The sequence below is a fragment of the Salmo salar genome, chromosome ssa25, assembly GCF_905237065.1.
Source record: "Salmo salar chromosome ssa25, Ssal_v3.1, whole genome shotgun sequence".
Classification (NCBI taxonomy): Eukaryota; Metazoa; Chordata; class Actinopteri; order Salmoniformes; family Salmonidae; genus Salmo; species Salmo salar.
The window spans coordinates 12418200-12433160 of record NC_059466.1 but is presented as its reverse complement, the minus strand read 5'-3'; positions in this window follow the sequence as shown (position 1 = coordinate 12433160).

Below are 14961 nucleotides of genomic sequence, written 5' to 3'. Positions count from 1 at the left end.
ATGCATATCTGTATTCCCTCTCATGTGAAATCCATAGATGAGGGCCTCATGTATTTATTTCAGTTGACTGATTTCCTTATATGAACTGTAACTCAGTAAAATCGTATAAATTGTTGCATGTTGCGTTTATATATTTTTCAGTATATTTCATTACCTACTATTGTAAAGCATTGGTAATGAATGATTTTTAATTGGTTTATCAAACATTTTATGCACAATTCAAACATTGTTGTATTTATATCATAATTTGAGGGGCCATGTTGAAAAAGTCTCAGTACGATTCCCTACCCCTATCACCCTTCAAGCCTCCCCATGATCCTCTCTGTGATTTACTGAAATCATGGAGCCTGAGGTGAGGCCTGGTGGTGCTGGAAGCAACCTGGTGGTGGTGCTGGAAGCAACCTGGTGGTGGTGCTGGAAGCAGCCTGGTGGTGGTGCTGGAAGAGGCCTGGTGGTGGGGCTGGAATAGGCCAGGTGGTGGGGCTGGAAGAGGCCAGGTGGTGGGGCTGGAAGAGGCCAGGTGGTGGGGCTGGAAGAGGCCAGGTGGTGGTGCTGGAAGAGGCCAGGTGGTGGGGCTGGAAGAGGTCTGGTGGTGGGGCTGGAAGAGGCCTGGTGGTGGGGCTGGAAGAGGCCAGTTGGTGGGGCTGGAAAAGGCCAGGTGGTGGGGCTGGAAGAGGCCTGGTGCTGGGGCTGGAAGAGGCCTGGTGGTGGGGCTGGAGGAAGCCTTGTGGTGGTGCTGCAGGAGGCCTGGTGGTGCTGGAGAACTGGTGGTGCTGGAAGAGGCCTGGTTGTGGTGCTGGAAGAGGCCTGATGGTGGTGCTGGAAGATGCCTGGTGGTGGTGCTGGAAGAGGCCTGGTTGTGGTGCTGGAAGAGGCCTGGTGGTGGGGCTGGAGGAAGCCTGGTGGTGGTGATGGAGCTGGAGGAAGCCTGGTGGTGGTGATGGAGAAGGCCTGCTGCTGGCATCATTGGGAGCTGGGCTGTGTGCGTAATGCTGTGTGCTGTAGACTGATGACCCAGTGAGCAGCTCTCCTGTGGGTTATTATGGTTTGCAGTGGGAGGAGCTCCAGAATAAGTGTTTCTGGGCCAAATTGACCTCTGCAGCTCTGAAGGACAACTCTTCCCCCTGGCCAGGCTAGTGTATTGTGCAATACCAGGCCCTGGTGTGTTAGCCTAGCTACCAGAGGCGCCATGCCCCCTCAGATTTGTCCTGTTTTAAAAAATAAATAGCAGTATTTTCTTCTCTGTAATATTACTACCCACCTAGAAATTTTATGAAGTTGGCTTTAGCTAGCCCAGTCTCCCAAACTCATAATTATCTACCAAGAAGCCATTTCAGGCTATTAATCAGGTTAGAGTAGCTAGCTTGTGTAACAATCTGAGCTGGCATACCTGCTGACAAGGTTGATAGACTTTAGAGAAGCAAGCAATAACTAAATGCAAGGCTTTAAAGTGCGACCAATTTGGCCGCATATGAGACAAAATATTTTGCTGTGCATCCAGGAGTTTTATTTTGGGAGCACCGTGTGACTATGAAATAAATATCCCAGATAATAATTGTTGTTACAATAAGGCTTTGAGTGCCCTAAAGAAACAAGTGAATGCAGATTCGTTAGTGTCATTGTTGCATCATTACTACAACGAAAACGTCTTTCTTCCAGCTCAACCAGGTCAAAACATCTGACCCATACTAAAGGCGCAACATTTTTATCTTCCTATAGTGGATCGCCGAGACATTTCTCATAAACCATGTCGTGGGCCATTCTAAAACTACTCGCGTGTTGACATCGTTAACCATTTGTTAGCTAACAAACAACCTGGTAACTTGACCAGTATGACCAAATGTGGGGGCACAGAAATAACGGAAAAGGAATTGCTTCTTGCATGTCGAGTCATCCCAAAACTTGACCTTTTTAAAGAGACAGTGTACAATTTTAAATGTAATGCATCTCAAAAGGAAAATAGTGCTTTTACACAATATAAAAAATGTATATTCCACAAATGACTTTTTAATTTTAATGACAGGTATTCATACTAACATTTTAGCTTTTATAACAAACAAATGTATTTGCAGTGTTACATATTCATTTCTAGGCAAAACATGTAGTTCAAAGTAGCTAGAATTCTTATAGGCCCAACATAGCCTGTATCTCAATCAATTAAATAAATCTTATTTTCTGGTGCTCCTAAATTTCAACAGTGCTACAAGTGAAAATGTTTCATTTAGAGCCCTGACTAAATGTTCTGAATGACTCACATTCCTTTCCATCTTTTACCCAGATTTTTGCAGAAAAGCAAAGAAGAATATTTAGTTTCTTTAAAAATAGAACCACTAGTCAGGAGGATACAGACAGCTCAAGAGGTATTCTTAGATATGCAGAAAAATACACTTTTCTTTTTACATTGAATTAAGCGTAATGATTATGGCTCTAGATTGAAGGAAAAAGCTATTTCAGATTTGTTTAAATGGCCATATTACAGTTTTGTATGATTGTTTACACACTAAAATTGAACTTTTCCCACAATTAGCAAAACCTTACACTCAAGGAGCAAAACACAAGGCTAGATTTGCACAACTGTAAGCACATTTTCAGCTTCACACTACTTACAAAACATTACACACAGTGATTTGCAAAACACTAAACACACTTGTATACATCAGACACAGAAGTATATCATGATGTCACTTCCTTGCAATTCCAAAGCACTGACTGTCAAATTACCACACCTATGAGCCAATCTGTTAAACACAGCCATCAGGTGCACAAACACATGATTGCTAAATTGTAGACACACCAATCAGGTTTAAGCACTATAAAAATGCAGCAGGTGCCTTCAACCAAAATGGAAGGAGTCAGAAGAAGAGTGAGGGTGAGAGGCCGAGAACGCAGAGGCCGAGAACGCAGAGGCCGAGAACGCAGAGGCCGAGAACTGTTGTGACCACGGATTGACGCTGAGGGAGGCTGGACTGAGAGTTCAGACAAATCTTAGCAGATAGACAGTGGCATCTGTCATAAGGACTTTTCGACAGGAAAACAGGTAAAAGAAGATCTGTCTACAGTTACAGTAATCAGCCGCTTATTGTATGCACCATATCAGCACTTGTGATACCCCTTCCTGTGACGTTGTACAGTAAGTTACATGTATTATTCTCTACATAGAGAACATGGGGTCGGGAACGACATGGAGGAAGGGGGCCCATATTCACGCAAGAACAAGAGAGAGATAATAAACATGGTTTTGGCCAATAATGCTATCAGGCTCAGAACTACAAGCCAACATTATCGGTGACCATGCCATTTTCAATAATGTCCATCAGGTCTCAGTCAACACTGGCACGCATCCTGAAAAGACATCAGGTTCAAATGAAACAACTTTATCGAGTGCCTTTTGAGCGGAATTCAGAGGGTCAAACGGCTGCGGCATGAGTATGTGGAGGTTTGTGTTGTTCACTTTAGCGATGTGATGTTGCATACCGCACACATGACTGTTTTACATTGACTATATACTAGACCTATCCTGAACGACACAATCTTGTCTTTCACTGTATTTCAGGGAGTTTTGCAGATGGATGCTGAGGAAATCCTGCATGAATTCATATATATTGATGAGGCAGGGTTCAACCTCACAAAAGCAAGAAGGAGAGGCAGAAATATCATTGGCCACAGGGCTATAATCAATGTCCCAGGGCAACGTGGGGGTAACATCACCCTTTGCGCTGCCATTTCACAGCATGGGGTTCTCCTCCGTCAGGCCAAAGTGGGCCCTTACAACACACCTCACATTCTTGCATTTTTGGACCGATTGCACCACATCGTCACAGCAGGTAATGAAATGCACCAGATGCAATACACTGTCACCTGGGACAATGTGTTATTCCACCGCTCTGCTTTGGTCCAGAACTGGTTTCAACACCATCCACAGTTGACAGTACTATACCTTCCACCATACTCTGTTTCTAAACCCTATCGGAGAGTTTTTCTCTGCATGGCGGTGGAAGGTTTACGATCTCCAGCCCCAGGCTCAGGTACCCCTCATTCAGGCCATGGAGGACGCCTGTGACCAAGTTGACGCCGCAGCTGTGCAAGGATGGATTCGACATTCAAGACGGTTCTTCCCGCGTTGTCTCGCTAATGAGGATATTGCTTGTGATGTTGACGAAATTCTCTGGCCAGATCCAGCTAGGCGAAGAGATGATGTATAGTATGTTTACTGTAGTATTTTCTGTCCAATATTGTCCGTTTTTTTCAAATAATTTTTTATGGTTGTTATTTACTGTAATTGTAACCTGTACTGGATACAGTATTTTACGTTTGTCTGTTTGCTGAGCTAACAGTGTTATGCACACTACTGTAGTAGCATGAAAACTGGGACATGTTTTGTTGTGATTCTCCATGTTGACTGATTTGGGTGTATGGAGAGAAATAAATGATATTTTCCTCAGTCTGCAGCATTGATCTTGTGTAGTGTTTGTATAGTTGCACTTTCTCTGTGCACTTCATTTACAGTACTCTAATCACTGACAATTAGACTTGCTAAAAGTGTTTTATGTTAGCAACAGCAGTGTGTAACTGGTTCAAAAAGATTGAAGTCATATGAAATGTGTGTTTCGTATAGTAACAAAATACTGTTTTGAAGTCGTATAGTTTTGACAAGTGTTCCGTTTTGCAAATGATCTGAAGTGTTGTGCTACTTTGGTGTAGGGTTGTGCTAATTGTGTGTAGTGTTTTGACAACCCGGGCCCTGTTTTCAAAATTGTGCTAAAACAATGAAAAAAAACTGTAAGCCATATTAATTCAATGGTTGTGAAGATGGGGAGATGTCTGTCCCAGTGTCGTCATTAGGCCTAAGCTTCGGCCCCGGATGATTTTGATCCTACCCCGAACCTTATATATATATATATATATACAGTATCAGTCAAAAGTTTGGACACCTAATCATTAAAGGGCTTTTATTTGTACTATTTCCTACATTGTAGAATAATAGTGAAGACGTCAAAACTATGAAATAACACATATGGAATCATGTATTTTAGATTCTTCAAAGTAGCCACCCTTTGCCTTGACAGCTTGCACACTCGTGGCATTCTCTCAACCAGCTTCACGAGGTAGTCACCTGGAATTCATTTCAAACAGGTGTGCCTTAATTTGTGGAATTTTCCTTGAGCCAATCAGTTTTACATATTTTTATATATATTTACATGTCAGTATGATATGAGTTTCCATAACCACACATACTATGCAGTATGTGACTGAGCTAGGCAGTAGCAGGCACTCCAAGAAGCCCCTCGAGTGACGCGGTGCCTACTGTGACTGGTCGAAATTTAGCAACGTAGTGGACTGCTCATGTCCCTTGACCCCTACAGACATTTACATTGCACTGGTTAGATGTCAATGTCATGACTCAGAAAAACACCTGTTACTCAGTCAGAATCTACAGCATAGCACAGAGCAAATACGAATATTGTGAACTTATTCCGAAACGGTGTCGGAAAAAGCGAGCAGGTTGAGGTGGAGAGGGCAGAACAGCCAGAAAGTCAAAGTGCTACAGCAGCAGAGTTAGCCACAGGTTTGTGCAGGGTTTGGTAGGAGCTAACTAGCTAGTAGTCTCCCTCAGCAAAAGGGTTTGCTAATGCTAATAAGCTAGCATTAGCGCTCAGCATCCTTAAGCTACTGGGTGTCAGTCAGAGATATTTAACAGTATATTTAGTGAATTCAATTACTTGATTGAATGAACCAAATCTAAAATGAGGCCGAATCAGCAAGTGCAGTCCCCCTTTAAAACTAAGTAATGATAAATTCCTTTCAGATGAGCCAAGGAGGAGGACAGATGAGAACAGCAGGCCAGTTGAGCACTTAGAACAGCAGCAGCCAGGGGCAAATGGTAGGGAAGAGGCTGATTTAGGTGGCCCAGACACAGGCCCAAAACAAGTTAAGCTACCCCAGTATCCCCTTGACCGTTTTGGATTGAAAAACTAAAGAGACACACCAGACAAGACACAGAGAGAGCAACAGACCGAATAGTAGATGATGGAGAGAGGAGACACCAGACAAGCCACAGAGACAGCATCAGAATAATAGGACATGATGGAGAGAGACACCAGACAAGACATAGAGACAGCATCAGAATAATAGGACATGATGGAGAGAGACACCAGACAAGACATAGAGACAGCATCAGAATAATAGGACATGATGGAGAGACACACCAGACAAGACATAGAGACAGCATCAGAATAATAGGACATGATGGAGAGAGACACCAGACAAGACACAGAGACAGCATCAGAATAATAGGACATGATGGAGAGAGACACCAGACAAGACACAGAGACAGCATCAGAATAATAGGACATGATGGAGAGAGACACCAGACAAGACACAGAGACAGCATCAGAATAATAGGACATGATGGAGAGAGACACCAGACAAGACACAGAGACAGCATCAGAATAATAGGACATGATGGAGAGAGACACCAGACAAGACATAGAGACAGCATCAGAATAATAGGACATGATGGAGAGACACACCAGACAAGACATAGAGACAGCATCAGAATAATAGGACATGATGGAGAGAGACACCAGACAAGACACAGAGACAGCAACAGAATAATAAAATATGATGGAGAGACACTAGAAGAAAATAACAGGCCATTACAGAAGAGGATAGACAAAGGAGGCAGTAATAAATAAGAACATGAGACAGCAACAAGAGAGACTGACTCCATCACTTCTTTTTTTATAAGAAACAATGTGTTGAAAATTCTAAATTGTTTGCATAGTCAACTTACACACAGCACTGACACACACACTTACTACACCAGACATGCCACCAGGGGTCTCTTCACAGTCCCCAAATCCAGAACAAACTCAAGAAAACATACAGTATTATATAGAGCCATTATTGCATGGAACTCCCTTCCATCACAGATTGCTCAAATGAACAGTAAACCTGGTTTCATAAACAGATAAAGCAACACCTCACCGCACAACGCCTCTCCTTGATTTGACCTAGATATTTTGTGTGTATGTACTGATATGTAGGCTATATGTGATGTTTTAAATGTATATAGTTCTGTCCTTGAGCTGTACTTGTCTATTAATGTTCTGTATTATTTCATGTTTTGTGTGGAGCCCAGGAAGACTAGCTGCTGCTATTGCAACAGCTAATGGGTATCCTAATAAAATACCAGATACCCCCTCTGGACCCCCGCCCCCACATAATTTGTGCCCCCTCAGATTTTGGGGGTGCATGACGCCCCTGGTAGCTACCCTGTGGATCAGGCAGCACCAATGACTGCATGGATCATGGGAAACTAGGCTGAAGAAACTCCCATGGGAGTGGGGAAAATCAAGTCTGTTACTGTACGTCTGCACAGAGATGAAATCAATTATTATCTACAGATGTTTTTCTATGACATAACAGATTGTGCAGCTGTCGGTTTATTGATGCTACGTCATCTTGATTTGAAATTCACCCGTGTTGGTACATGGAGAATGAGTTGGCACATTTCTATGAGATGAATATGGAATGGAGAACTAGACTAGGTCATTTCCAAGAAAGGTGGAGTTTAGTTAAGAAACACCTCTGCTAGCTGAAATTGAAATAATGTAACGTAATCAATAGTTATTTAAGATAAGATATTTCACACAATGTACTAGCAGACTTTGTGTTCACTGACTTGATGATATATTTTTTATTAGAGTACATTGTTCTGGCCCCTATTTAACACCACCACATGTAAGGACATTGCCATGGTTAGGCTACTTGAACCCAAATACCCTTGTTTACGTTCTTCATTTACTCCTCCACTGCTGTTTCCCGTTTAGATATTTGATTAACTATTATGCTAAGCACATCAACAAATGAACCAAATAGATTATGCAATGCGTTGGAAATCAATCCTGTACACCAGATGCTGAAAAAGAGAGAAAGAGGGAGGTTTTATTGGCAAGAGGGTGGAAGAGCTCATTTTTTAGTCAGTGCTATCTGTAGTACTTGGCAGTAGCGGCAACACTGTTATAAATTAACTTGTGTTCAGGCAGGTGTTCTGTGTGAAAGCCTAATGGACTGGTGTTTAGAGAGGCTTAAGTGGGTATTGGGTAAGACTGTGTGTGGGCCACATAAGGTGCTTGAGCTGCCATTTCCCAATAATTAAATACTCATCTGGGTCAAATTGATCTCTCACAGGACATATCATCCTGAAACCAAAGGCCTAGTGTGGTGTACCTTTAAAGTCACATGACTGGAGTGGAGTGTACAATATCCTTTTCCCCTGACACATCCAGACTAACACAAGACAGATAGGTTGTATCTCAAATGGCACCCAATTCCCTATATAGTGCAATTATTTTAACCAGGGCTCTGGTCAAAGGTAGTGCACTATGTATGGAAAAGGGTGCCATTTGGGACTCACATTGTATTTCTCCATAGAAATTATCACAATCATGGCCAGAAGTGTAGTATTGCATGGCGAGATCTACAGTGGTGCCATACAGTGCCACACTCAATCTTCATATCCATTTCACCATCACTGTTTCTTATTGTACAATGAAGTGTACAAATTGATTCTGTGAATATCTTGGCTGATCACTCATTGGTTAGTCTGTCACTGAGTAAAGTGAAATGGGAGCCTAGTACCCCCCACCAGCAATGTTCAGAGGCAGAGCCATGTTAGAATTTGGTTTAGGGAAGGCAGAGCTTGCAGATGTAAAAGGCAGCTGTGCTTTTATCATTCTGACATTTCTAGATTTAGTCATCATTTTTTAAGGCTGCCATGTTCAAAAAGTATGTTTGTACTTGGCAGCAAGGCACAGAAAGTAAGATTTTAGTGATGATTGTGAGTAATGAGCATGTTAGTCCTCTTGTGTTCTCAAAGATTCATTTTCATCCAACCCTGAACAAGCAAGACATATCCAATCAGTTAAAATGTTTTCAGCGTTTTCTCTGTGGCTTGGGGGAAGATGAACTAAGATGAGTTTAAGATCTCAGTTGGCTACGATGGGCACTACACTGCGCTGTTTGGTTCTTCATACGTACACAGTCATATTCAGTAGAGGACATGATAAACACTAAGACTAGCTATAAGGCTAACTTGACAGAAAGAGGCATGCACACACGATGCATGCACGCACACACACACACGTGCAGGGGCACACACACACACACAGGTTTATTTTTTAATCAAAAGGGGGCTTTGGAGGTGGGCGGAAGGGGGCTGTGACAGGGGGTGTGGCAATGGGTGTAGTCGGCTTGTTGGCGCGGCTGGATTTTAGCTAACATTTTAGAGACCCCATCTTTGTGGTGTAGAGAAATGTTTATATTTTTTATGCCAATTTCCTACAATTCTACACATTTCTCCATGGAGCTGCGAGAAATATTGCTGTTTTAAAGCAAATTTCCTGCAATTCTATGGATTTTGTCATGGCTAATGTTGTGTTGTTTTGCTCAAACATAATAACAAAATCTGTAAGACTTTATTTGGATAGCCCATCTGTAGATGCTCTGCAGACTTTCAGTAACATTTCAACTAACTATCTACAATAGTCCTAAACCTAACTATAGCCCTAACCTTAACCCATATCCTAAACCTAAACTTAACCCTTACCCTAACTGTAGCCCTAACCTTAACCCTTACCCTAACCCTTATTATAAACCTAACCCTAACTGTAACCTTAGCAAGCAGTTGTTTATCAACAGATGTTTTTTAATAGTATGACCATCTGTAGAGCATGTACGGATGGACAATTCGGACAATCCAAAAAAAGTGTGATAATTGTTACTTCTCAAAAATATATATTTTTTTACACTGTTTGGACTTATGCACCCCGAAAAAACGCTTAGGCGGCCCGCTTTCAATGGCAGAAAACACACACACACACACACACACACACACACACACACACACACACACACACACACACACACACACACACACACACACACACACACACACACACACACACACACACACACACACACACACACACACACACAACCAGGTTTTTTGCCTCACATTTCTCCAGATTCCCAGCATCAAGCACCCAGCTATCTTATCTAGGACAGAGCAGAGTTTGATTGATGGTGCAATATGTGTGCTAGTTATCAAGGGTTTTAAAAACCTACATTTTCTCTGGTGTTTTTTTTCACCTCCATTGGTTACATAACAAAGTCTATGTCCTAAATGGCACTCTATTACCTCTGTAGGCTCTGGTCAAAAGTAGTGCACTGTGTAGGGTGCCATTGGATACAGAGAATGTATCTGTGGGAGTAGCCTCTCAGGTTGAGAAATAGTGCGCACAAAATAGGTATTGATAAAAAGGGACTTTTTAATCACAATACGCTGATTGTCTGTGCGTTTGTGTGTTTGTAGGTATTGTTCTGATGTACGGAAGATATTAGATTTTCCGTGTTTTTGTACAGTATGTTCGTATCGTCAGTAGACTTTGCATGGCTATTTCGACTCAGATATCACATTCAAAATACGTAATATAATGTACGTTGACACAGAGAGCTGACATCCATGCACTCTGGCTTTTACAGTACCTTACAGTAATGTGCAGCAATCCTTGAATATCTAAGTCTTTGTCTAACTCAGTCATTAATAACAAGCCCTGCGACAGACTTTCCAGGTATGTGTACCAGTGCATCAAGCTGCTTCACATTAGAGAAACAGGAAATAGGCTCCTGACCTGACTTTTCTTGCTCAGAAAAAGCTTACTTTACTTAATACTCTAAGAGGTTCATATACGGTGCATTCGGAAAGTATTCAGACCCCTTGACTTTTTCCACATTCTGGTACGTTACAGCCTTAAATTTTTTTACTGATTACATTGAATTGTTTCCTCATCAATATACACACACAATACCCCATAATGACAAAGGGAAAACAGGTTTTTTGACATAAAAATAAACAGAAATACCTTATTTACATAAGTATTCAGGCCCTTTGCTATGAGACTCGAAATTGAGCTCAGGTGCATCCTGTTTCCATTGATCTTCCTGGAGATGTTTCTACATTTACATTTTAGTCATTTAGCAGACGCTCTTATCCAGAGCGACTTACAGTAGTGAATATATACATTTCATACATTTTTTTATTTTTTTTCCCCTGTACTGGTCCCCCGTGGGAATCGAACCCACAACCCTGGCGTTGCAAACACCATGCTCTACCAACTGAGCCACACGGGACCCCCGTGCTCTACCAACTTGTTTGGAGTCCACCTGTGGTAAATTACATTGATTGGACATGATTTGGAAAGGCACACACCTGAATAAGCTCCCACAGTTGTCAGTGTATGTCAGAGCAAAAACCAAGCCATGAGCTCGAAGGAGTTGTCCGTAGAGTGCAGAGACTGGGGAAGGGTACCAAAAGGGTACCAAAAAATGTCTGCAGCATTGAAGGTCCCCAAGAATACAGTGGCCTGCATCCTTCTTAAATGGAGGAAACTTGGAACCACCAAGACTCTTTCTAGAGCTGGCCGCCTGGCCAAACTGAGCAATTGAGGGAGAGCTCCAGAGTTCCTCTGTGGAGATGGGAGAACCTTCCAGAAGGACAACCATCTCTGCAGAACTCCACCAATCAGGCCTTTATGGTAGAGTGGCTAAATGGAAGCCACTCCTCAGTAAAAGTCACACGACAGCCCGCTTGGAGTTTGCCAAAAGGCACCCAAACGACTCAGACCATGAGAAACAAGATTCTCTGGTCTGATGAAACCAAGATTGGCCTGAATTCCAAGCGTCACGGTGATGCATGGTGGTGGCAGCATCATGCTGTGGGAATATTTTTCAGCAGCAGGGACTGAGAGATCAGTCAGGATCGAGGGAAAGATTAGAGGAAAGTACAAAGAGATCCTTTATGAAAACCTGCTCCAGAACGCTCAGCACCTCAGATTGGGGCGAAGGTTCACCTTCCAACAGGACAACGACCCTAAGCAGACAGCCAAGACAATGCAGGAGTCTCTGAATATCCTTGAGTGGCCCAGCCAAAGCCCGGACTTGAACCCGATCTAACATCTCTGGAGAGACCTGAAAATAGCTGTGCTGCGGTGCTCCCCATCTAACCTGACAGAGCTTGAGAGGATCTGCAGAGAAGAATGGGAGAAACCCCCCAAATACAGGTGTGCCAAGTTTGTAGCGTCATACCCAAGAAGGCTCAAGGCTGGTTTTGCTGACAAAGGTGCTTCAACAAAGTACTGAGTAAAGGGTCTGAATACTTATCTAAATGTAATATTTCAGTTGTTTTTTTAAAATACATTTGCAAAAATGTCTTAACCTGTTTTTGCTTTGTCATTATGGGGTATTGTGTGTAGATTGATGAGGGAAAAAACGATTTAATCCATTTTATAATAAGGCTGTAACATAACAAAATGTGGAAAAATTCAAGGGGTCTGAATGCTTTCCCGAATGCACTGTAAGAGCTTTGTCCGGTACTCAGGTATGGGAAGTCATCTAAGACGTAAGGGTGTCATGTAGAAATACCTCTAAACTCGTTAGAGCTCAGTCTGGACGAGGACGCCACCCACAGAACCTGCTGCTGCAATATCCACAGGCTGCTCATTAACATCAAATGTTAGGATGCACTCTCTCTCGCTCTCGCTAGATGAATTGCAAATGCTTACATTGCCAAAGCAAGTGAAATAGATAATAAACATAAGTGAAATAAACAGGGCCTCCCGAGTGGCACAGTGGTCTAAGGCACTGCATCGTAGTACTAGCTGTGTCACTAGAGATTCTGGGTTCGAGTCCAGGCTGTTTTGCGGCCGGGAGAATTGGCCCAGCGTTGTTCGGGTCAGGGGAGGGTTTGTCCGGCAGGAATGTCCTTCTCCCATCGCACACTAGCAACTTCTGTGGCGGGCCAGGTGTAGTGCACGCTGACACAGTCGCCAGGAGTACGGTGTTTCCTTCCACACGTTGGTGCGGCTGGCTTCCGGGTTAAGCGGGCGTTGTGTCAAGAAGCAGTGCGGCTTGGTTGGGTCGTGTTTTGGAGGACGCATGGCTCTCGATCTTCGCCTCTCCTGAGTCCGTACGGGAGTTGCAGCGATGAGACAAGACTGTAACTACCAATTGGATACTACGAAATTGGGGAGAAAAAGGGGTACATTTCAACTACAATTTTTTAAATAAAAATAAATGTGAAATAAACAATAAAAAATTCACAGCAAACATTAATCTCACAAAAGTTCCAAAGGAATAGAGACATTTCAAATGTCATATTATGGCTATATACAGTGTTGTATAGTTCAAGCACAAAAGGGAAAATAAAGAAATATGGGTTATAGTTTAATGGTGTTTGTTCTTCACTGGTCACCCTTTTCTTGTGGCAACAGGTCACAAATCTTGCTGCTGTGATGGCACAATGTGATATTTCACCCAATAGATATGTGTCTCTAAATGGTCATACAGTTTGCAGGAGGTTAGGAAGCGCAGCTCAGTTTCCACCTCATTTTGTGGGCAGTGTGCACATAGCCTGTCTTCTCTTGAGAGCCAGGTCTGCCTACAGCGGCCTCTCTCAATAGCAAGGCTATGCTCACTGAGTCTGTACATACTGTAGTCAAAGCTTTCCTTAATTTTGTGTTAGTTACAGCATTCTAGTTTGCTTCGTTTTTTTTGTTAATTCTTTCCAATGTGTCAACTAATTATCTTTTTTTTTTTCTCGTGATTTGGTTAGGTCTAATTGTGTTGCTGTCCTGAGGCTATGTTTGTGTTTGTGAACAGAGCCCCAGGACCAGCTTGCTTAGGGGACTCTTCTCCAGGTTAATCTCTCTGTAGGTGATGGCTTTGTCTGAACGGTTTGGGAATCGCTTCTTTTTAGGTGGTTGTAGAATTTAACGGCTCTTTTCTGGATTTTGGATAGTTTGTGGGTGTCGGCCTAATTCTGCTCTGAATGCATGGTGTTTTATGTTGTACGCAGAGGATATTTTTGCAGAATTCTGCATGCAGAGTCTCAATTTGGTGTTTTTCCCATTTTGTGAATTATTGGTTGGTGAGCGGACCCAAGACCTCACAACTATAAAGGGCAATGGGTTCTATAACTGATTGAAGTATTTTTAGCCAGATCCTAATTGGTATGTAGAATTTTATGTTCATTTTGATGGCATAGAAGCCCCTTCTTGCTTTGTCTCTCAGATCTTTCACAGCTTTGTGGAAGTTACCTGTGGTGCTGATATTTAGGCCAAGGTATCTATAGTTTTTTTGTGTGCTCTAGGGCAATGGTGTCTAGATGGAATTTGTATTTGTGGTACTGGCAACTGGATCTTTTTTGGAACACCATTATTTTTGTCTCACTGAGAATTTGAATTTGTGCAGAAGATCTAGGTGCTGCTGTAGGCCCTCATTGGTTGGGGACAGAAGCACCAGATCATCAGCAAACAGTAGACATTTGACTTAAGATTCTAGTAGGGTGAGGCCAGGTGCTGCAGATTGTTCTAGTGTCCTCACCAATTCGTTGATATATATGTTGAAGAGGGTGGGGCTCATGCTGCATCCCTGTCTCACCCCACGGCCATGTGGAAATTTGAACCGCACACTTGTTGTTTTTGTACATGGATTTCATCATGTCGTATGTATTTCCCCCCAACACTGCTTTCCATCAATTTGTATAACAGACCCTCATGCCAAATTGTGACAAAAGCTTTTTTTGAAATCAATTAAAGTATGGAGAAGACTTTCCCTTTGTTTTGTTTTGTTTGTGTGTCAATTGATGTGTGCAGGGTGAAAACGTGGTCTGTCGTATGGTACTTTGGTATAAAGCCAATTTGACATTTGCTCAGTACATTGCCATCACTGAGGAAATGTATGAGTCTGCTGTTAATGGTAATGCAGCGTATTTTCCCAAGTTTGCTGTTGATGCATATCCCACGGAGTTATTAGGGTCAAATTTGTCTCCACTTTTGTGGATTGGGGTGATTAGTCCTTGGTTCCACATATTGGGGAAGATGCCAGAGCTGAGGATGATGT